This window comes from Pongo abelii, chromosome 3 (genome assembly GCF_028885655.2).
Source record: "Pongo abelii isolate AG06213 chromosome 3, NHGRI_mPonAbe1-v2.0_pri, whole genome shotgun sequence".
NCBI classification, from domain to species: Eukaryota; Metazoa; Chordata; class Mammalia; order Primates; family Hominidae; genus Pongo; species Pongo abelii.
The window spans coordinates 203,146,160-203,168,536 of NC_071988.2; the positions used below are offsets into that span (position 1 = coordinate 203,146,160).

The following is a 22,377-nucleotide window of genomic DNA, read 5'->3' on the forward strand; positions in this document are numbered from 1 at the left end:
CTTCAATACTTTACAAATTACATTTCTTTTTTAAATGGAAAATAATCTCATTATGTAACAATGTACTACTGATTAATATAAATTACCACATTTCTTCAAGTTTCCTTTTTTTAATAGACTGTATATATAGTCTATCTATATTTAGAGACAGGGTCTTGCTCTGTCACCCAGGCTGGAGTGCAGTGGTGCAATCACAGCTCACTGTAACTTTGTACTTCTGGGCTCAAGCCATCCTCCTGCCTCAGCCTCTTAAGTAGTTAGGACTACAGGCATGTGCCACCAGGCCCAGCTAATTTTAAAATTTTTTTGTAGAGATGGGGTCTGTGTTTCCCAGCTGGTCTCAAACTTCTGGATTCAAGTGATTCTCCTGCCTCAGCCTCCCAAAGTGCTGGGATTTCAGGCATGAGCCACTGTGCCCACTGTGTCCTATATTTTTAATAGTTTTAGGTTCACAGAAAAATTGAAGGGAAGAAATGGAGATTTTCCATATACCCCTGCTTCCACACATGCAGAGCCTCTCCCATTATCAACATTGCCCACCAGAGTAATAGATTTGTTTCAATGCACCTACAATAGTACATCATTGTCACCCGAAGTCTTTTCATTAGCCTTCCCTCTTGGTGTTATATATTCTATGGGTCTGAACAAAGATATAATGCCATGTTTCCACCATTATAGTGTCATACTGAGTAGATTCACAGCCCTAAAAATCCCGTCTTCCACCTACTCATCCCTCTCTCCCTGCAACTTTTTGGCAATCACCGATTATTTCACTGTCTTGTCAGAATGTCATATGGTTGGAATCACACACTGTGTAGGCTTTCCAGATGAGTTTCTTTCACTTATTAATAAATACTTAAAGTTCCTTCATGTCTTTTCATGGTTTCATAGAGCATTTTTAAAAAAAAAGTTCTTAATAGTATTCCAGTGGCTGTGAAAGTACCATGTCCATTTATGCATTTACCTACTGAAGGGTATCTTCATTGCTTCCCAGTTTTGGCAATTATGAATAAGGCTGCTATAAACATCAGTGTACATGTATGAACATAAGTTTTCAGCTCCTTTGGGAAGGGGAGTATCACTGCTGAATTGTATGGTAAAAATGTGTTTGGTTTTGTTAGAAACCAGTCGCCTGTCTTTCAAAGTGGCTGATCCATTTTGCATTCCACCAGCGCTGAGAGTTCCTGTTGCTGCACATACTTCCCAGCATTTGGTGTTGTCAGTGTTCCAGATTTTGGCCATTCCAGTAGGTGTGTAGTGGTATCTCGTTTTATTGTTATTGTTGTTTCAGTTTGCATTTCCCTGATAACATACAATGTTGAGCATCTTTTCATATGCTTATTTGCCATCTCTGTATCTTCTTTGGTGAGGTGTCTTTTAAGGTCTTTGGCCCATTTTTTAATCAAGTTTCTTTTGTCTTACTGTTGTGTATTACTAATTCTTTGCATATTTTGGATAACTCCTGTATTAAATATATCTTTGGCAAGTATCGTCTCCCAGTCTGTGGCTTGTCTTTTTGTTCTCTTGACATTGTCTTATGGAGAGCACACATTTTTACCTTTAGTGAAATGCAGTTTACCAATTCTTTCAATTCTAGATTTTTGCCTTTGTGATTTATCTAAAAAGTCATCACCAAACCTCAGGTCATCTACATTTTCTCCTATGTTATTTTCTATAGTTTTTCATTTTACACTGAGGTCTGAATTCCATTTTTAGTCAGTTTTTGTGAAGAATGTGAGGTCTATTTCTAGATACTTTTTTTTTGCATGTGGATGTTCAGTTGTTACAGCACCATTTAAAAGACTATTTTTGCTCCATTGTATTGCCTTTGCTTCTCTGTCAAAGATCAGTTGAATATATTTCTGTGGATCTATTTCTAGGATCTCTGTTCTGTTCCATTTATCTATTTGTCTATTACCTCACCAATACCACACTGTCTTGATTACTGTAGCTTTATAGTAAGTCTTAAAGGAAGGTAGTGTTAGTGCTCCAACTTTGTTCCTCTCTTTTAATATTACGTTAAACTTTTATTTTTTTAATGACCAATCTCTATATTTATTTCATTAGAGAAAAGCAGCTTTTATAGTACTATGAAACATGTATTCCAAAGTTCGTTGCTTTCCATTGAAGTATAATTTTCTTGAATTTGAATAGTCAACATTAGATACACATTCTCATTTTTTCATATTGTAAAAATCCATATAATTTCCTACTTTGACATCTATTAAGATAAAATAAAAAACATTAAAAAGCAAACATCTATCTAAAAAAAATTGAACTGCCCTATGATCTAGAGATCTCACTACTGAGTATATATCCAAAAGAAATGTAACAGTACTTAAAGACATATCTGCAGTCTCATGTTTATTGCAACATTCACAATAGCCAAGGAATGGAATCAACTTGTGTCTATCAACAGATGAGTGGATAAAGAAAATGTGGTGTATATACATAGTGGAATACTATTCAGCCATAAAAAGCATGGCATCCTGTCATTTTCAACAATATGGATGAACCTGGAAGACATTATATTAAGTGAAATACACCAGATGCAGAAACTCAAATATCACACAATCTCACTCATATGTGGAATCTAAAAAGTTAATCTCCTGGAAGTAGAGAATAGAAGAGTGGTTACCAGAGCCTGGGGAGGGTAAAAGAGGGGGTAATGAGGAGAGATTGGTCAACAGGTAAAGAGTTACAATTAGATGGGAGGAACAATTTCTAATGTCCTATTGAACACTAGGGTGGCTAGTTAACAACAATGCACTGAATATTTTAAAATACCTAGGAGAGAGGATATTTAATGTTCTTACTACAAATAAATGATACATGTTTTAGATGATGTTTATCTTGATTTGACCATTACACAAAGTATACATGTATACAGGTATTGACCCTAATTTGGTCACTGTACAATGTATACATGTATGGAAACATCACATTCTACCCCATAAGTATGTGCAACTATTTTGTCAATTAAAAAATACACTTATAAAATTATATTAATGTAAAAGTAACCCTTCTTTTATAGAGATTAATTTTTTTTTTTTTTTTTTTTTTTCGAGAAGAAGTTTCGCTCTTGTTGCCCAGGCTGGAGTGCAATGGCACCATCTCGGGTCACTGCAACCTCTGCCTCCTGGGTTCAAGTGATTCTCCTGCCTCAGTCTTCTGAGTAGCTGGGATTACAGGTGCCCACAACCATGCCTGGATAATTTTTTGTATTTTTAGTAGAGACAGGGTTTCACTATGTTGACCAGGCTGGCCTCAAACTCCTGATCTTCACGTTCACCTTGCTCAGCCTCCCAAGTGCTGGGATTACCGTCCCTGGCCATTAAAAATAACTTTAGTGACCAAATGTAATTATTCCTTATTGATTCCAATGAATCAGTAAAAACTTTATGTCATTTTCAGGACTTAATTTTTAAAACATTTTAAAAATGATTATTTTAATTGTAACTTTATGGAGAAGTAGAGGAAAAATATACTTATTTATACCTTAAATGGAGATACTGATTTCTGTCTTATGTGTAGGAAATATTATAGATTTCTTGTTTTATGTATTTCAAATGTTGTTATAATACCAAATTTGAAATAATAAAAAACATGGTTGATTATCTTCAGATGCAGTACAAGTAGCTCTGCCTTTCACTTAATGTATTTTTCAAACTTCAAAACTAATTAATGTGTCTCCAATTATAAAACAATCTAAAGGTAAAAGTATCCTTTATTTAAAATAAATGAACTTGCTAGTGTTTTATTGGTGTCTTTGCACTTCTTTGTGGCTTGACACTTGCCCGTATGACTTACAATAAAAATTTAAAGAGAACTGGGCATCTCACCCAGATTTGCATCCAAGTTCCTCAAGGTTGAATATGGTTACTTTCAGATGACCCCTTTTTTACTTAAATTATAAGACTATTGTGACAAATATTTTTTGATCATGCTTTGGATATCATTTATAAAATATATGTAATATGAAACTCTGAGTTTGTAAATTCAGGATTCTCCTTAAATACTAATTACCATTTTCCAATGCTTATTTAGAGTTGAAATGTATTACCTAAGAATTGATATTGTACAAAAAACAGCAATCAGAAAAGTAACAAGATAAAACATAAAGACATTTATTAGACCTGAACAAATTCTTTTTTTTTTGAGACAGAGTCTGGCTCTGTCGCCCAGGCTGGAGTGCAGTGACATGATCTCGGCTCACTGCAAACTCCGCCTCCTGTGTTCACACCATTCTCCTGCCTCAGCCTCCCCAGTAGCTGGGACTACAGGCGCCCGCCACCACGCCCGGCTAATTTTTTGTATTTTTAGTAGAGACGGGGTTTCACCGTGTTAGCCAGGATGGTCTCGATCTCCTGACCTCGTGATCCACCAGCCTTGGCCTCCCAAAGTGCTGGGATTACAGGCATGAGCCACTGCACCTGGCCTACAAATTCTTATAGAAGAAAAAAGCCCTATTCTATTGTTAAATATATTGGATAGATTTGATCCCTAGACTCTCTCAGTTGAGGTAACTGCATTCTGTTCATGCCTGCTTTCCATGTGTGTTGGATAAGGAGCACACCCTGTTTATTTTTTGTGTTTTAGCAGCTGAGCACAGGGGAGGCATTTGGTGAATGTAGGAATTAGGAAAGAAGGTAAGAAGAAAGAGTGGAAGAGCCAAGAAAAGGAGTAAAGAGAACATGATGTTAGCTAAACAATAAAATACAACCTTTTTTTTTTTTTTTTTTTGAGATGGAGTCTCACTCTGTCACCTAGGCTGGAGTGCAATGGCGAGATCTCAGCTCACCACAACCTCCACCTCCCGGATTCAAGCAATTCTCCTGCTTCAGCCTCCCGAGTAGCTGGGATTACAGGCATGCGCCACCACGCCCAGCTGATTTTTGTATTTTTAGCAGAGACAGGGTTTCTCCATGTTGGTCAGGCTGGTCTCGTACTTCTGGCCTCAGGTGATCTGCCACCTTGGCTTCCCAAAATGCTGGGATAACAGGCATAAGCCACCGCACCTGGCCAATACTACATGTTCTTATCGAAATGCTATTATTTTACATGTACTCTTTTTAGCGGGAGAGATACCCTATTCTCTGAGATTTCTTATTAATGATGCTAAGGCCAAAACGATGTACTTTGGGATTAGGAGAAGGAACTGATTAAATGAAAAAATAGATTACGTGTCTCCAAAACAAGCAGGAAAGATTATTAGTGTGAAAGGTTTGTAAGAATTCAAATAAAGAAACCCAGAAAGGGATGATAAAATAACTTAGTAGATTATGGAAAATGTTAAAAGGGTGATAAATGACAGCCTAAGATAACAAAGTAATACATTAAAGGGGAAAAAATGTTGAGAAGTGATTCTGAACTAAAGGAGCAGGAAGCACTTGAAGCTATGGATTCTCTGCGGTAGCTAGCAGCTATGTTTCTCATCTGGCGAGGGCTTTCTTTGTGGCTTGCCCTTTCAAAGTGCCACCTAGACACCCCACTGCAAAACAGAGTGGTGGCATTGGGGTTACCATTTTTCCATCTACTGGGGAGAGTCAATGGATTACCTCTTCTGAGCATCTCATATCATGCCCTTCCTATAGCCTAAGGCCACCACTTCTTACAGATGTATTTTGCCTTCTTTGTCCTATGAGCCAGATTAACTGAACTGTAGGAAAATACGACTTGTGTTCTCTCCTCCTCCTTGGGAGTTACCGAAACCAGGGCATTCCAACCACAACACTATTGGCATTTTGGACTGGATCATGTTTTGGGCATGGAGGGTAAGGCTGTCTTGTGTATTATAGAATCTTTGGCAGCCTCTCTGGCCCCTGTCCACTGGATGTGAGTAGTACACCCCCGGTGTTGATGCTGAAAAATGTGACCAGACACTGCCAAACTTTCCCTGGGGTAAAAATTACCCCTGGTTGAGAACCACTATCCTAGATAAAGATTATGCTTATTTTCCCTCTTCATCCAATACTATGCTTTGATTTCTTTTCCAGTGTATTTGCTGGGCTTGCCCTGATTCATTCTCTCACTTGAACCACAGGAAAGAATTCCAGGGTAGTTTAGTTCTCCATTGTGGAAACAACCAGTCCCAAAGGGGGTTGACCAAATTACTTTGGCCTCATCAGCATAAAAATATTTCATAGGATTTTTAACTGTCATTGCAAACCACAGAAAAGGATTAATAATCCAATAGTTAAACACAGAACATGTGGTCAAAATGTAATGATGTAGTAGTAAAAATACAGCTGAAAATTAGAAGATATGTTGTTTTTCACTGAAATCATATGGGAAAATATTGGTTAAAAACATGAAGAATTTTCTTTGGCTTTATTCTATCAACCACATATTTATTTCCAGCAAACCTTGCCTTTGAAAATGACTATACAAAGAACATTGTCAAAATCTGGAATTTTTTTTTCTGTTTCCTGTAATGGGATATTGTAGAAAATGAACATTACGGATTACATTCCTAATCCACTCCCCAAGTCAATGGTGCAACATGGGACTGCATAATGTACCCACTTTCATGTAGTCTATTTTAAGCACCCAAGTTTGATGATAAAGAAGTTAATGTGGTTTCCAGTAGTGCCTAACATACCCTTAGGGAGTAGCTCATGCTGGGAGAACCTGGCTCATTATGGATTATTTTGTAGCATCAGTCATGCTATGAGATGACAAGGCTTTATAAGACAAATATTATGGATCAATCTTCAGAGGCTAGCACTACATGCAGCCAAAAATCCTCATTGGCAGAACAAAACTGAAAGCCCTTGATGAATTCTGTTACCGTGGGCAGCATACTGTCAAATTATGCACTAATAGCAAAAGAGCTAGAAAACCACACCAAGAAACCAGCATGCCTTTTGGCAAGCCAGAAATCAGGATCTGGTGCTGAACTTCCAAACATTCTAAAGAAGAGAATTAACATCAGAGTAAGCCAAAATCTTGTGCATACTCTCCAGGTATTTGGGTGTGAATCCTAGAGTAGCTACTGGAATGATTTTTTTTTCTTTTTTCCTTTCTTTTTTTTCTTCCAAATGTAATTAGATGTTAGTGGATTTAACAATAAAAGACATGCCAAAAGGATAATGACTGTCCTTGGGACCAGAGTCACATTTTAAGGAACAGAGTTCTACTTTAAGCATCAATTCTCATGCTATATTAACCTCTGTAGCTTATGAAAATTATTCCAGGATGTGGAAGAATTTTAAGGCAATTCACACACAGGAAGGGTGACCAGATGTCCTCGATTTTTTAGGAATGAGCCTGTATTTTAAAATTTTTGCCATTGGAATATAACTGTATTAAAGTCATTCTCAAACTGAATCATGTTGTAAATCACCTAACATATCAGAAAATCAGGTTTAAATATCCACACACACACACACACACACACACACATACATAAAGCATCTGAAAAAATGAAGATACACAAGTTGTCTGTAAAGTTTCATTTATCTATAGTATTTTTTCTCTTAAGCATCTGTTTCAGGGTTGTGTTTCCCAACCAGTTTCCTAAAGTTTTGGAATATACTTTGCAAACTTTGCCTAAAACCCAGCTCTTTCCTTTATTTTTCCTCAAGTTCTCTACATTGTTTCTTCTCTTGTATTTCCCCCTTTTTTCCCAGCAAACTTACAGCTTCTCATATTTCTTCTCCCCGTGTTTTGAAATGAAAGAGTATGGAAATGCAGAAGTGGATTTCAGACTTTGCTCCCTGAAAACCTCAAGGTCTCATCAAGGTGGCTTCTGAAACCACAGGTTGGGAGGGAATATGAAGAGAGGAAAGGGCAAGGCCCTAGGGCCTCCATTCCAACTTCCGTGACAGCCATTTTCGAATAATACATCATTTAATGAAATATTTTTATAACTTCAAATAGCTCAATAATAATAGCTCAACACAATGTTATCAAGTACAGTGTGCCTCTGTAGGGTATTTGACCAAAGGAAAAGCAGTCCTTTAGTGAAAAATAGAGGTGTAGAGAATGTTGAAGAACTTCACTGTAGGGGGTGTTCATGATTACTCTTCCTTTAACCACCCTGAGTACAATCTAAATTTAAAAATCAGGAACTACCTATTTCCTCCCATTTAATAGTAGCTTCTACTCTCCGAATACCTCTAGCAAGATGGAACATCTTATACTGCCTTAACAGCAGCAAAGCATGGGTGGTACTAGAGTATTTCCATGGAGTAGGAAGATATTAATTACAAAAATACTAAGGATGTAATTATATAGTGAAGCTAAGAAACTAAAATTTATCTGAAATGATATCTCTATTGTCCCAAAGAAAGACTATATTTATCTCAGGAATTTCTACAGCTAGAACATTTTTTTATGGAGAGAAATAAGGTGTCTTTTAAGATATTTTAACTTGATATAGCTTTATTTTCACTTAAAAGTTATACTTTTTATGTATTAGATAAAAATTTAACTATAAAATTAAAATTATTATAACAATAGATTTTTAAAGAGTTGCCCTACATTAATAAAAATGAAGTTTGGGATTCATAGGGAATGTTGTCAAAATGCTAACATTTTGGTAAATAGCAGAAGTCGATGATAATTTTTATTCAAGTCCTCTAAGTTTAATCTCAAAATAATAACCATTTAATAGCTTTTTGAATAAGAGGCTTCATGATAAACCAACTAAATTATTATTTACCTTGGGATCTCTTCCTTGAGCAAATAACTCTTAAACTCTAAAATCTGGTATTTTGCCTGTAACATGAAAGACTGCTTCTTAAATTTATTATAGAAATTTTAAAACATTTTATTTTCTTTTAAAAATATTGATTTCTTCAAATCCAAGTTGCGTGATTTAAAAATTAGCATAGTAGATAAATGTATAAAATATTTTAGGTTACACTATATCAGCAGATTTTTGTTGTTGTTGTTGAGACAGAATCTCACTTTGTTGCTTAGGCTGGAGTGCAGTGGCATGGTCTTGGCTCTCTGCCACCCAGGTTCAAACCATTATCATTCCTCAGCCTCCAGAGTAGCTGGGATTACAAGTGCACACGACCAAGTCCGACTAATTCTTGTGTTTTTAGTAGAGACAGCATTTCGCTCCCTGGCCTCAAGTGATCTTTGTGCCTCCTGGAGTGTTGGAGTTACAGGCGTTAGCCACTGGGCCCTGCCAATGCTGTCAGATTTTGGTTACCGACACCGCACCCCCCCCCCCAAAAAAAAAGAAGATTGTTTAACAAAATAACATGGTTCCAATTCTGAATTAAATACTTCCTTTTCTATTGTATAAAGTAGAATACATTTTGGCCTGACATACCTTTTAAAACTGTTTGAAACAGATTACTGGAAAAAGATTTCAATAGCTGCCTTGTGCTCTTAACATTAGCTGGGAGAGGAACAGAAATTAAAAAGAATAGAGATAAAATGAAAATGCACCATTATGATGAAATAATATTTCTGTCCAAATCAAGTCTTAATATAATTCGAGCATATTTTAGATATTTTCATAGAAATAAAAACGTCTCTTAAGAGTAAACATTTGTTTTATTAAAGCATAGTTTCAGGTGATTTTATTTGTGATTTTAGATGTCTAATGCAAGCCATGTTGTTGCTTTCTGCATTTGGTACATTACAACCATAAAAAGTAAAATTAGCATTTAGGAAATAATTCAAGAAAAAGATTCCTCCAATAATATTTGCCCCATTGAGCTGGGTAATTCTTGTAAATTGGTCTTTTGGCCTGAGTGATTTAGATAATTACTTAAGCTCTCTATTTCAGGTTGAATATTCAGATACTACTCAACATCAAACACATGACAAGTGATTTATTTTTTCTTTAGAAAATTGATCAAATATTGAGTGAAATAAGGTACTTGACCTGTATATTGCAGCATATATTTTCTAATTCTTTGAAAATAGTAAAAAAGTGTCTCTAATTTGATTAGATCTAATTAGATTTTGATTAGTTATTTTTTTCTCTTATTTTCAAGTTTGATGAATTAAGAAAGATTGGTTGAAGCAAAGACAATTTTGGACAAACATTAAACCATGAATCTCTAATGAGAATGAAACTAAAACTTCTTTATCCCCTCAATATAAACCAATGATCAGGTTATTTATAAACATTATGGGGAAAAAATGAATGCATTCTTTTTTCCAAATAAGATATTTTTGTTTTTCTGTAATTTAAATTTTCCTTTTTTTCTCATTAGTATTTAGTATTTTTAATTTCTGATGTACATTGAGAAATAATTTTCACTGCCTTTTGTAGTTTTTAATTTATGAAAATAAACTAAAACCACGATAATACAGTTATACTTATTTATGAACATAAAAGAATCTTATTAGCTATTGTAATTTAGACTTTATTGTATTTTAAATTAACCTATTCATGTTTTTGTGACTTTTTAACAGGCAGTAACTTCAAGGTGTTGTGGTGGATGTAGATTTTTGCTGCAAGGAAATAACAGTAAGTGTTTCTATATATGCAATAACTTTTTAAAAACAACCACCTCTCAATATTTGGAAATTCACTATTGCTTAAATGCATGAAAAAACTTAATATGATTACTTAAATTTTATAATTTTGATAAAATTTATTTACTGTAGTGATATTTCTCATAGAATTCTAATAGATTAAAAGAAGGTCATTTTAATAATGAAGAAATAGAAACCCATGGCCAATATTTTCCATTTTGTTCATTTTATGTGAGTTTTGCTATGTAAATTTCACTTGTACATTTACATGGATTTTCTCTTTGAATAGCTGACTTACACAGATTCCCAGTTTTCTGTGCAGAACTATTTGATTACTGATTTTCAAATTTTGGATTGGAAACACTTATTTTGCATAACAGCTTCTTTAATTTGAGCCACTCGAATCTTTAATATTTCTGCATGTTAAATAGTTTTCATGCAAATACAAGTCAATAACTCATATTAATTTCATGAAAAGTGAGAAAGGGGCATCTGTCTCCCAATTAAACTGATGTGATAAAGTGAGGTGGAACAGCTTCTCGGTTTCTCTAAAATGTAATTTTCATAATCGTTTAAATTTATGTTTATTTCAAATGTAAAACATGGGTAACTTTTGTTTTACCTGCCATCCGAGGTTATCTTTGTCATTTCCTTTTCATTAATGTAATTACTTGGGAATTATCTCTACTCCAAATTGAATAGGGAAATATCATGCTGCAGGCTCTTTGCTCATTTAGGAATTAAAGCAATTTAAGATATGAGGTTTAAAATGGAAAATCTCTTTGAAAGGAGATGTGATTCGTTTGCACAGGTATCTGTTTCACTGAAATTTTTAGAGAGAAAAATGTGTTCAACATACTGAATTCTTGATCTTTAAAATAGTTCAGATTTCTGTTATCTTGTGTACTTGGATTGCTGGTGAGTGTTCAATCTGGGCTCTGCCCTGGCTTCTGTTCCCTACTAATACCATTTCCTGAGTGGCTTCTTGATTCAACAATTAAACTCTGTAATATTCCTGCCCAGTGATCTGTACCTTTACATGGCATCCTGGGCCATTACAATATCTTTCATGATTACAATAAATTAAATTTTGTTTTTTGTAGAATAGATAATGATGATTATGCTTACAAAATACCTACATGGCTCGTTCAGAGATGTGCTGTATTACAAAAGAAATGACTTTCTATTTTGGGGATTATAACTTTGCTATTTGATTAATATAGCTGGAAATAAGGGCTTTGGTAATAAAGTGTTTTAATTTTTAGAGAGTATTAGCTGGCATTAGCTTTATAAGAGCCTAAACAGAATATAAAATTATTGGCAAAATAAATAACTCAAACTACTTCTCTGTCTTACTGTGGGTAGGGAAGATAAGAAAGGGCAGAGAAAATACCCTCATAAACAAGAAGTATGAGGAAATTCATCTCTTTTGTTTAAGGTTTAATTGCCTTTTAATTGTCTTATCTCCTCATTCCATTTCCTTTATTATTATTGTTATACCTTAAGCCCTGGGATACATGTACAGAATGTGCAGGTTTGTTACACAGGTATACATGTGCCATGGTGGTTTGCTGCACTCATCAACCCATCACATCTACATTAGGTATTTCTCCTAATGCTATCCCTCCCATTGCCCCCCAACCCCCAACAGGCCCAGTGTGCCAGTGTGTGATGTTTCCCTCCCTGTGCCCATATGTTCTCATTGTTCAACTCCCACTTAGGAGTGAGAACATGTGGTGTTTGGTTTTATGTTCCTGTGTTAGTTTGCTGAGAATGATGGTTTCCAGCTTCATCCATGCCCCTACAAAGGACATGAACTCATTGTTTTTTATGGCTGCATAGTATTCCGTGGTGTATATGTGTCACATTTACTTTATTCAGTCTAACATTGATGGACAGTTGAGTTGGTTTCAAGTGTTTGCTATTGTGAACAGTGCTGCAATAAATATACGTGTGCATGTGTCTTCATAGTAGAATGATTTATAGTCCTTTGGGTATATACCCAGTAATGGGATTGCTGGGTCAAATGGTTTTTTTTTAGTTCTAGATCCTTGAGGAATCACCATACTGTCTTCCACAATGGTTGAACTAATTTACACTCCTACCAACAGTGTAAAAGCGTTCCTATTTCTCCACATCCTCTCCAGCATCTGTGGTTTCCTGACTTTTTAATGATCGCCATTCTAAGTGGAGTGAGATGATATCTCATTGTGGTTTTGATTTGCATTTCTCTAATGATCAGTGACGATGAGCTTTTTTTAATATGTTTGTTGGCCACATAAATGTCTTCTTTTGAAAAGTGTCTGTTCATATCCTTCACCCACTTTTTGATGGGGTTGTTTTATTCTTGTAGAATTGTTTAAGTTCCTTGTAGATTCTGGATATTAGCCCTTTGTTCAGATGGATAGATTGCAAAACTTATCTCCCATTCTGTAGGTTGCCAGTTCACTCTGATGATAGTTTCTTTTGCTGTGCAGAAGCTCTTTAGTTTAATTAGATCCCATTTGTCAATTTTGGCTTTTGTTGCAATTGCATTTGTCTTCTAGTCATGAATTTTTGCCCATGCTTATGTCCTGAATGGTATTGCCTAGGTTTTCTTCTAGGGTTTTTATGATTTTAGGTCTTAGGTTTAAATCTTTAATCCATCTTGAGTTAATTTTTGCATAAGGTGTAAGGAAGTGGTCCAGTTTCAGTTTCCTGCATATGTCTAGCCAGTTTTCCCAACATCATTTATTAAATAGGGAATCCTTTCCCCATTGCTTGTTTTTGTCAGGTTTGTCAAGGATCAGATGGTTGTAGATATGTAGTGGTATTTCTGAGGCCTTTGTTTTGTTCCATTGGTCTATCTGTTTTGGTACCAGTACCATGCTGTTTTGGTACCAGTACCATGCTGTTTTGGTTACTGTAGCCTTGTAGTATAGTTTGAAGTCAGGTAGTGTGAAGCCTCTAGCTTTGTTCTTTTTGCTTAGCATTGTCTTGGCTATATGAGCTCTTTTTTGGTTCCACATGAAATTTAAAGTAGTTTTTTCTAATTCTGTGAAGAAAGTTAATGGTAGCTTGATGGGAATAGCATTGAGTCTATAAATTACTTTGGGCAGTATGGTAATTTTCACAATATTGATTCTTCCTATTCATGAGCATGGAATGTTTTTCTATTTGTGTTCTGTCTTATTTCCTTGAGCAGTGGTTTGTAGTTCTCTTTGAAGAGTTACTTCACATTGCTTGTAACTTGTATTCCTAGGTATTTTATTCTCTTTGCAGCAATTGTGAATGGGAGTTTGCTCATGATTTGGCTATTATTGGTGTATAGGAATGCTTGCGACTTTTGCATATTGATTTTGTATCTGGAGACTTTGCTGAAGTTGCTTATCAGCTTAAGGACTGATTGGCCTGAGACAATGGTGTTTTCTAAATATATAATCATGTCATCTGAAGAGATAACTTGACTTCCTCTTTTCCTCTTTGAATATCCTTTATTTCCTTCTCTTGCCTGATTTCCCTGGCCAGAACTTCAAATACAATGTTGGATAGGAGTGGTGAGAGTGGGCATCCTTGTCTTGTGCCAGATTTTAAAGGAAATGCTTCCAGCATTTGCCCATTCAGTATGATATTGGCTGTGGGTTTGTCATAAATAGCTCTTATTATTTTGAGATATGTTCCATCAATACCTAGTTTATTGAGTGTTTTTAGCATGAAGGGTGTTGAATTTTATTGAAGGCCTTTTCTGCATCTATTGAGATAATCATCTTGTTCTTGTCATTGGTTCTGTTTATATGCTGGATTACGTTTATTGATTTGCGTATGTTTAACCAGACTTGCATCCCAGGGATGAGGCCAACTTGATCGTGGTGGATAAACTTTTTGATGTGCTGCTGGATTCAATTTGCCAGGATTTTATTGAGGATTTTTGCATCGATGTTCATCAGGGATATTGGCCTGAAATTTTCTTTTTTTGTTGTGTCTCTGCCAGGTTTTGGAACCAGGATGATGTTGGCCTCATAAAATTAGTTAGGGAGGAGTCACTGTTTTTCTATTGTTTGGAATAGTTTTAGAAGGAATGGTACCAGCTCCTCTTTGTACCTCTGGTAGAATTCGGCTGTGAATCCATCTGGTCCTGGGCATTTTTGGCTGGTAGGCTATTAATTACTGCCTCAATTTCAGAATTTGTTACTGGTCTATTGAAGGATTCAGCTTCTTCCTGGTTTAGTCTTAGGAGGGTGTGTGTGTCCAGGAATGTATCCATTTCTTCTAGATTTTCTAGTTTATTTGTGTAGAGGGGTTTACAGTATTCTCTGATGTTAGTTTGTATTTCTGTGGGAACAGTGGTGATCTCCCCTTTATCATTTTTTATTGTGTACATTTGATTCTTCTCTCTTTTCTTATTAGTCTGGCTAGCAGTCTATTTTGTTAATCTTTTCAAAAAACCACCCCCTGGATTCATTGATTATTTGAAGGGTTTTTTGTGTCTCTATCTCCTTCCGTTCTACTCTGATCTTAATTTATTTGTCTTCTGCTACTTTTTGAATTTGTTTGATCTCGCTTCTCTAGTTCTTTTAATTGTAATGTTAGTGTGTTGATTTTTTATCTTTCCTGCTTTCTCCTGTGGGCATTTAGTGCTACAAATTTCCCTCTAAACACTGCTTTCGCAGTGTCCCAGAGATTCTGGTACGTTGTGTCTTTGTTCTCATTGATTTCAAAGCACTTTGTCATTTCTGCCTTAATTTCATTACTTATCCAGTAGTCATTCAGGAGCAGGTTGTTCAGTTTCCATATAGTTGTGCGGTTTTGAGTGAGTCCCTTAATCCTGAGTTCTAATTTGATTGCACTGTGGTCTGAGAGACTGTTTGTTATGATTTCCATTCTTATGCGTTTGCTGAGCAGTGTTTTACTTCCAATTATGTGGGTCAATTTTAGAATAAGTGTGATGAGGTGCCAAAAAGAATGTATATTCTGTTTATTTGGGGTGCAAAGTTCTGTAGATGTCTATTAGGTCTGCTTGGCCCAGAGCTCAGTTCAAGTCTTGAATATCCTTGTTAATTTTCTGCCTTGTTGATCTGTCTAATATTGACAGTGGGGTGTTAAAGTCTCTCGCTATTATTGTGTGGGAGTCTAAGTCTCTTTGTAGGTCTCTAAGAACTTGCTTTATGAATCTGGGTGCTCCTGTATTGGGCGCATATATATAGGATAGTTAGCTCTTCTTGTTGCATTGATCCCTTTATTATTATGTAGTGCCCTTCTTTGTCTTTTTTGATCTTTGTTGGTTTAAAGTCTGTTTTATCTTAGACTAGGATTGCAACTTCTGATTTTTTGTTGTTATTGTTGTTTGTTTGTTTTTTTTGCTTTCCATTTGCTTGGCAAATATTCCTCCATGCCTTTATTTTGAGCCTATGTGTGTCTTTGCATGTGAGATGGGTTTCTTGAATACAGCACACCGATGGGTTGTGATCCTTTAGAGGAGAAGTGGCATTCTGATTATTGGAATTTTCAGCCTTTTTGTGCTGATTTTTCCTCATCTTCATGGATTTATCTACTTTTGGTCTTTGCTATTGGTGACCTTTGGATGGAGTTTTTGTGTAGTCATCCTTTTTGTTGATGTTGATGCTATTGCTTTCTGTTTGTTAGTTTTCCTTCTAACAGTCAGGCCCCTCTTCTGCAGGTCTGCTGAAGTTTTCTGGGGGGCCACTCCAGACCCTCTTTGCCTGGGTATCACCAGCAGAGGCTGCAGAACAGCAAAGATTGCTGCCTGCTCCTTCCTCTGGAAGCTTCGTCCCAGAGGGGCACCCACCAGATGCCAGCTCAAGCTCTCCTGTAAAAGGTGTCTGTCGACCCCTGCTGGGAGGTGTCTCCCCATCAGGAGGTGCAGGGGTCAGGAACCCACTTGAAGAGGCTGTGTGTCCTTTAGCAGAGCTCAAGCACTGTGCTGGAGATCTGCTGCGCTCTTCATAGCCAGCAGGCAGGAATGTTTAAGTCTGCTGAATCTGGGCCCACAGCTGACCCTTTCCCCAGGTACTCTGTCCCAGGGAGATGGGAGTTTTATCTATCAGCCATTGACTGGGGTTGCTGCCTTTCTGTCTGAGATTCCCTGCCCAGAGAAGAGGAATCTAGAGAGGCAGTCTGGCTACAGTGACTTTGTAGTACTGTTGTTGGCTCCGCCCAGTCTGAACTTCCAGGGGCTTTGTTTACACTGTGAGGGTTAAAAACCACCTACCCAAGCCTCACTAATGAGGACGCCCCTCCCTGCCACCAAACCCGGGCATCCCAGGTCGACTTCAGACTGCTGTGCTGCCAGCGAGAATTTCAAGCCAGTGGATCTCAGCTTGCTGGGCTCCATGAGGGTGGGATCCGCTGAGCTAGACCACTTGGCTCCCTGGCTTCAGCCCCCTTTCCAGGGGAGTGAATGGTTGTCTCACTAGAGTTCCAGGTGCCACTGGGGTATGAAAAGACACTCCTGCAGCTAGCATGGTGTCTGCACAAACGTCCGCCCAGCTTTGTGCTTGAAACCCAGGGCCCCGGTGGCGTAGGCACCAGAGGGAATCTCCTGGGATGCAGGTTGTGAAGACCATGGGAAAAGTGTAGTATCTGGGCCAGAGTGCACTGTTCCTCATGGCACAGTCCCTCACGGCTTCCCTTGCATAGGGGAGGCAGTTCCCCGACCCCTGCACTTCCCAGAGGAGGCAACACCCCACCCTGCTTCTGCTCGCCCTCTGTGGGCTGCACCCACTGTCTAACCAGTCCCAGTGAGATGAGTCACGTAACTCAGTTGGAAATGCAGAAATCACCCGCCTTCTGCTTTGGTCTTGCTGGGAGCTGCAGACCAGAGCTGTTCATCTTTGGCCATCTTTCCTGGGAACCCTCTCCTCATTCCCAGAAATTCACTGCTGTAGAACCAAGTGCAGATCACCAGCAAGGATGCGTATTTTATAACATTGTAACTGGTTTAGTTCATTCTTCCAAGAAAATGTTTCTGGCATGTTTATATCTTCAAATCATGTTTACATGCCTTCCAGGAACAATAGAATATAAATACATGTGTGTATTTGCATATACACATGTGCACATACACATAAACATATATATATAAGCAAAATCATGTTGTTTTAGGACCCCCAAATAGGATGCTTTGAATACACAAAGAATTGTATTTATCTTTGTATTATTCTAATTTTCTTTTTATGTCTAAATCCTGTCTCAGTTTGTTTTAATTATGTCATTTATTCATGGATTTAACAACTCTTGGGTAGATAGGTACATGGTCTCATGCACCAGAAATGTAGGAAGAAATATTAAGTTCCTGTTTCCTAGTTGCCCGCAGGCTGTTGGTGGGAACATAAACATTTAACAATTTCAGTTCATTGTGGTGGAAGTCTGAATATAATGAGCAGGAAGTAGAGAGGTGGGAAACCATATCATCCTTGAGGGCTAAAGCAACATTTTCTGGAGAAGGCATTTCTTGAACCACAGTAGATGTATATAACTGAAATAATGGCGGTGGCGGTGGTGGTGGTGGCGGTGGTGGCGGCGGTGGTGGTGGTGGTAGTGCTGTTTGTGTCAAAGTGGAGGCAAGGAGTGAAGGGTGAGGATTGGGAGGAAGAGGTTGTAGCAATACGGCTATATAGAAAAGGAAGGCTATGTATCTAGTACGCAGCAAGATCAAGATTATAGGAAAGCATTACATGCTCAAGGAGCGTAGAATAAATGTTGCAGAGTGGCAGGAAATGAGAGAATTAGAGCAGAAAATTACCTGTGCTGAGGAGTTTGCATTTTATTTAATTTTTTCTCCAGAAAACGGCAGTCCTAGTGGATTTTACAACAGTTAGGAACATTGGAATTGCATTCAGGAAATACCAACTGAGCAGCGGTTTTGAAGAAGGATCAAGGAAGGCGGCGAGGAAGCAGAAGAAATGGAGATAGGAAAGCCAGTTAGGAAACTGTAGTAGTTGTTCCAAGAAATAAGTGATGATGGACTGATCAAAGGGAATGATGTCGGGGTAGAGTAGAAAGATGAGAAAAACTCTAGCTTTGAACTGTGTAGACTGGGATATTTATTTCATTTATCTGTCCTGTTTGAAGTAGCAAACCTACAGTTCAATTACTGATTGGGAATCCACTGAAAATGAGAATGGGTTGAGGGAGAAGAGGGGCTAATTTTAAAATTAATAATTGCAAGAGCAGAAAGATATATTAATAATTGAATTTGGGGTCCTGAACACTTTCTCTTGTTCCCTAGAGGTACTAGGAGTGGTTGTGAAGCCCAGTTTAGAACCCGGGCAGAACCAACTGGCTATTATGACTATGACCGTTTGTCCCATCTCCCATGTACCGTCCCTCATGGCCATCACTAGCCTCATGTGACTATTAAAATGAAATTAGACAAATTTGCAGAGTCTTTACTTGCACTTCTCACATTTCAAATTCTCAAATGTCACATCTCAAATTCTCAAATTCTCAATAGGCTACCTGATCGGTTGGCACGGATGTCACGACAGATCATACTGGACAACACAATTCTAGATTGTTAGAGCACTCATAAAAGAATACAGTTTTGAATCACAAAATTAAACACACAGCTAAGAGTATTTTTACATGTATATCATTCTAACACTTTTAGAAGTAGAGAAACTTAATGATCATATTCTCATTCCAGAGTCGGGTCTGGTAAATAACATCCGAATCTTAAATAAGAAAAATTCAACCCCTTGAGTTCATAATTCAAATATTTTTCTTTTTCCTCAGTATGAGGCATAACTAAAAGCTACCCTGGCTCCTATAATTGACAAAAATCCCATGTAACAAATCAAAGGGGCCTCTGTAGGACAAGACAGTTTTTTTCAAAGTATCTTATTTTCTTAATTTTTTTTCAGAATCACAATTTCTGTTTTTAAATTCACTATTAAAATTCATTGATGCTGGCTGGGCGTGGTGGCTCACGCCTGTAATCCCGGCACTTTGGGAGGCCGAGGTGGGTGGATCACGAGGTCAGGAGATTGAGACCATCCTGGCTAATACGGTGAAACCCTGTCTCTACTAAAAACACAAAAAAAGAATTAGCCATGCGTGGTGGTGGGCACCTGTAGTCCCAGCTACTTGGGAGGCTGAGGCAGGAGAATGGTGTGAACCCAGGAGGCGGAGCTTGCAGTGAGCCCAGATGGCACCACCGCACTCCAGCCTGGGTGACAGAGCGAGACTCTGTCTCAAACAAACAAAACAAAACAAAACAAAAACTCACTGATGCCAGCTCTCAGCAAAAGATAACATTTGAAATGACAGAATCTTATTACAGTGCAATTTCTAGCACTCAGTGTGTAAAATATTGTTCACTACCCCTAACCCCTTAAAATACATGAGGCCATGGAAATCTAAAATGTCAGTCTTTAATAACAGAGGTGCCAAATGATGGAATCTTTTATTTCTAAGGCAAATATACTTTGATTTTATAGGGAAAAATAAAGCTGCTTGCTGTTTTAATTGCACACAACCCGAGTTCATTAAATGTTGTCTGTAGGTTAGGGGATGTTTTGCACCTGGTAGGATGCTCATTATAAACAGATTATTTGATGTTCCTTTACCCTTATTTGAAAATGAGATATTTAGGGGGAAGATCAGCTGGAAATAATGTAGTGAAGGAAGCAGTGATAGCTAGGGTTAATTGATAACTCCATTCCTAGCCTATTCTTCACAGAACCCTCTCCATGATATCATTTACTGGCTATAAGCTTTTTGCATTTGTGTATTTGTCTAACACTATACATTTTATATGTATCACATCATCTTTCAGACCAAACAAGTGTACATTGTACTCTCTTTTTTCATTTTTATATATATTTTTTGAGACAGAGTCTCACTCTGCCGCTCAGGCCAGAGTACAGTGGTGGGATCTCGGCTCACTGCAACCTCTGCCTCCCGGGTTCAAGCGCTTCTCATGCCTCGGCCTCCTGAGTAGCTAGGATTACAGGCATGTGTCACTGCGCCTGGCTAATTTTTGTAGTTTTAGTAGAGACACAGCTGGTCTTGAACGGACCTCAAGTGATCCACCTGCCTCAGCCTCCCAAACATTGTACTCTCTTGTAACTGAAGAGAAGTTTACTAGTGCTTTTGTCTAATTCAATCCCAAAAGTTTGAATTTTAATTCTCCTGTGTCAGAAATAGCTTCATGATTGGTCTCCTTGTTGATATACTCCTCTTCTTCCTATGCAAATTATTTTCATCATATCATTTTTTTCCTTTTTTTCTCAAAATCCTTCAGACGGCACATTCAACTTGCAGAATAAAGTTTTGCCCTTAGTCTAGCATGCAAAGCCCTTCTTCCCTGTCCCAGTCTACAGCAGTGTACACCCAGTCACTTCATAGATGCTTTACTACTACTGTTCTAGTTATCTTCAGCTTGGTAAGGACACTCACTCCTACAACTGCCTCCTCTCAGCCTTTCTCCTTTTTCTCTATTTCAAGCCCTTCAGCCTTCAAATCACGTTTTCAGGTAGCCCTAGTCTCTAGTGGTCCAATTTCACCCAATATTCCTCACTTTTCATGGAGTTTATTAATTTGATACATCTAAATACTCCCTTGTGACCATTCTTGAAGTGAAATTTAATTAATGATAAAGACTTATGTAAGTCTATTCATCATGTCCCCCTTAGCTTGCTTGAGGGCAGTTGTCATGTAATAAACTTGTGAGATTGTATTGGCAAGGGTGCACTGTAAGTATTTGTTGATTGAGAATTCAAAGAACAGGTAATTTAACTTGTGTGCCTGGCCAGTTCACTGATCCATACTGACCTTAGATGCAAAATAGACAGAATTAACAAGATATTGTTGTCCTTTTTATTGTGCGTAAGAATGCAGGGACAAGGGATTTTTGTCTTCGAATCTCCAAAGAGCTCTAAGATCCATAAATATTCATACTCTTTGTCGAAAGACCAGTCTGTTTCTAAACTAACATTTATATGTTCATGCAGTTACTTTTGAAAACTAAAAGTTCATTTAGTTATGTTACTAAATGAAAACATAACATTTATATGTTCATGCAGGTAAATAAAAATGTGGATTTTTATTTACCTGGCTATAAATATTAAATCATCTGAAGTAACTAGTTCTGTGTTAATTTAACATGAAAATTTTATTCTGAGAGAATAAAAACAACATATTTTATTGTTTTAATCCCGTTTCTCAATAAAAAATGAGAGACTTTGCACCCAGTGGAGACTTCACTTCAGTGACTTCAAAGCTAATGGCGGTACCTTCAGAAGATCAACTTTTATGTTGAAAAATAACTACCACAAGGCAAAATATTTGTTTGTATAGGGATCCATTCCTTTGGATTAAAACAAGCAAAACAACACAAAGAGATAGATGAATCCAGATAATCAGAAAGATAGATATCACCCTTCTTTTTTTCTCCTTTCGTGCTCTCACTATCCCAAAACTCCTTCTGAATTATGCTTTGGTGCAAAATCATTGTTCTATGTGTATTTGTAAGAAATAGTTCTGTCACAGGATCCTAAAGGTATCACTTTGCCAGCTTGAAACCTCTGTGACCAGCAGCCCCTCTGCTTGAGTTTTGGTCACACCCACTGGGCTCGTTTTACCTACTTGGCTTGACAGGCTGCGCTTGGCTTGTGCTACCAGCCTAGATCCTACAACTGCCAAGGACGAGCAAGGTGTGGAGTGGCAAAGGGGTGTGTGAGTGAGCAAATGTGGGGTCTAGCCACTGCCCACAGCCAGGCAGTGACAGAAGTGCCGGCTCTGTGTGAGGCTGTGGCTGTACCAGATGTACTGCAAGTGGCTTCTGCTGTGGGCACCAGCATCTGGACAAGGAGAACACAGTGGCACCCAAATGTCAGAGACACCAGGAATTGCAGAGCCCCAAAGAGTGTTACAGCATGTCACAGCCTTGGCTCAGGGAGCCCTAAGGTCTGAGCTCTCAGAAGGGGCACA

General features: G+C 37.6%; 1 protein-coding gene across 1 annotated transcript in view; it reads left to right on the top strand.

Moving 5' to 3' along the window:
- Positions 1–22,377, top strand: part of TENM3 (teneurin transmembrane protein 3) — a 2,759,728-nt gene that overhangs the window by 802,964 nt on the left and 1,934,387 nt on the right. The window contains exon 4 of the mRNA XM_054553580.2: positions 10,384–10,438. The gene's annotated coding sequence lies outside the window, so the exon portion shown is untranslated. The remainder of the gene's footprint in view (positions 1–10,383; positions 10,439–22,377) is intronic.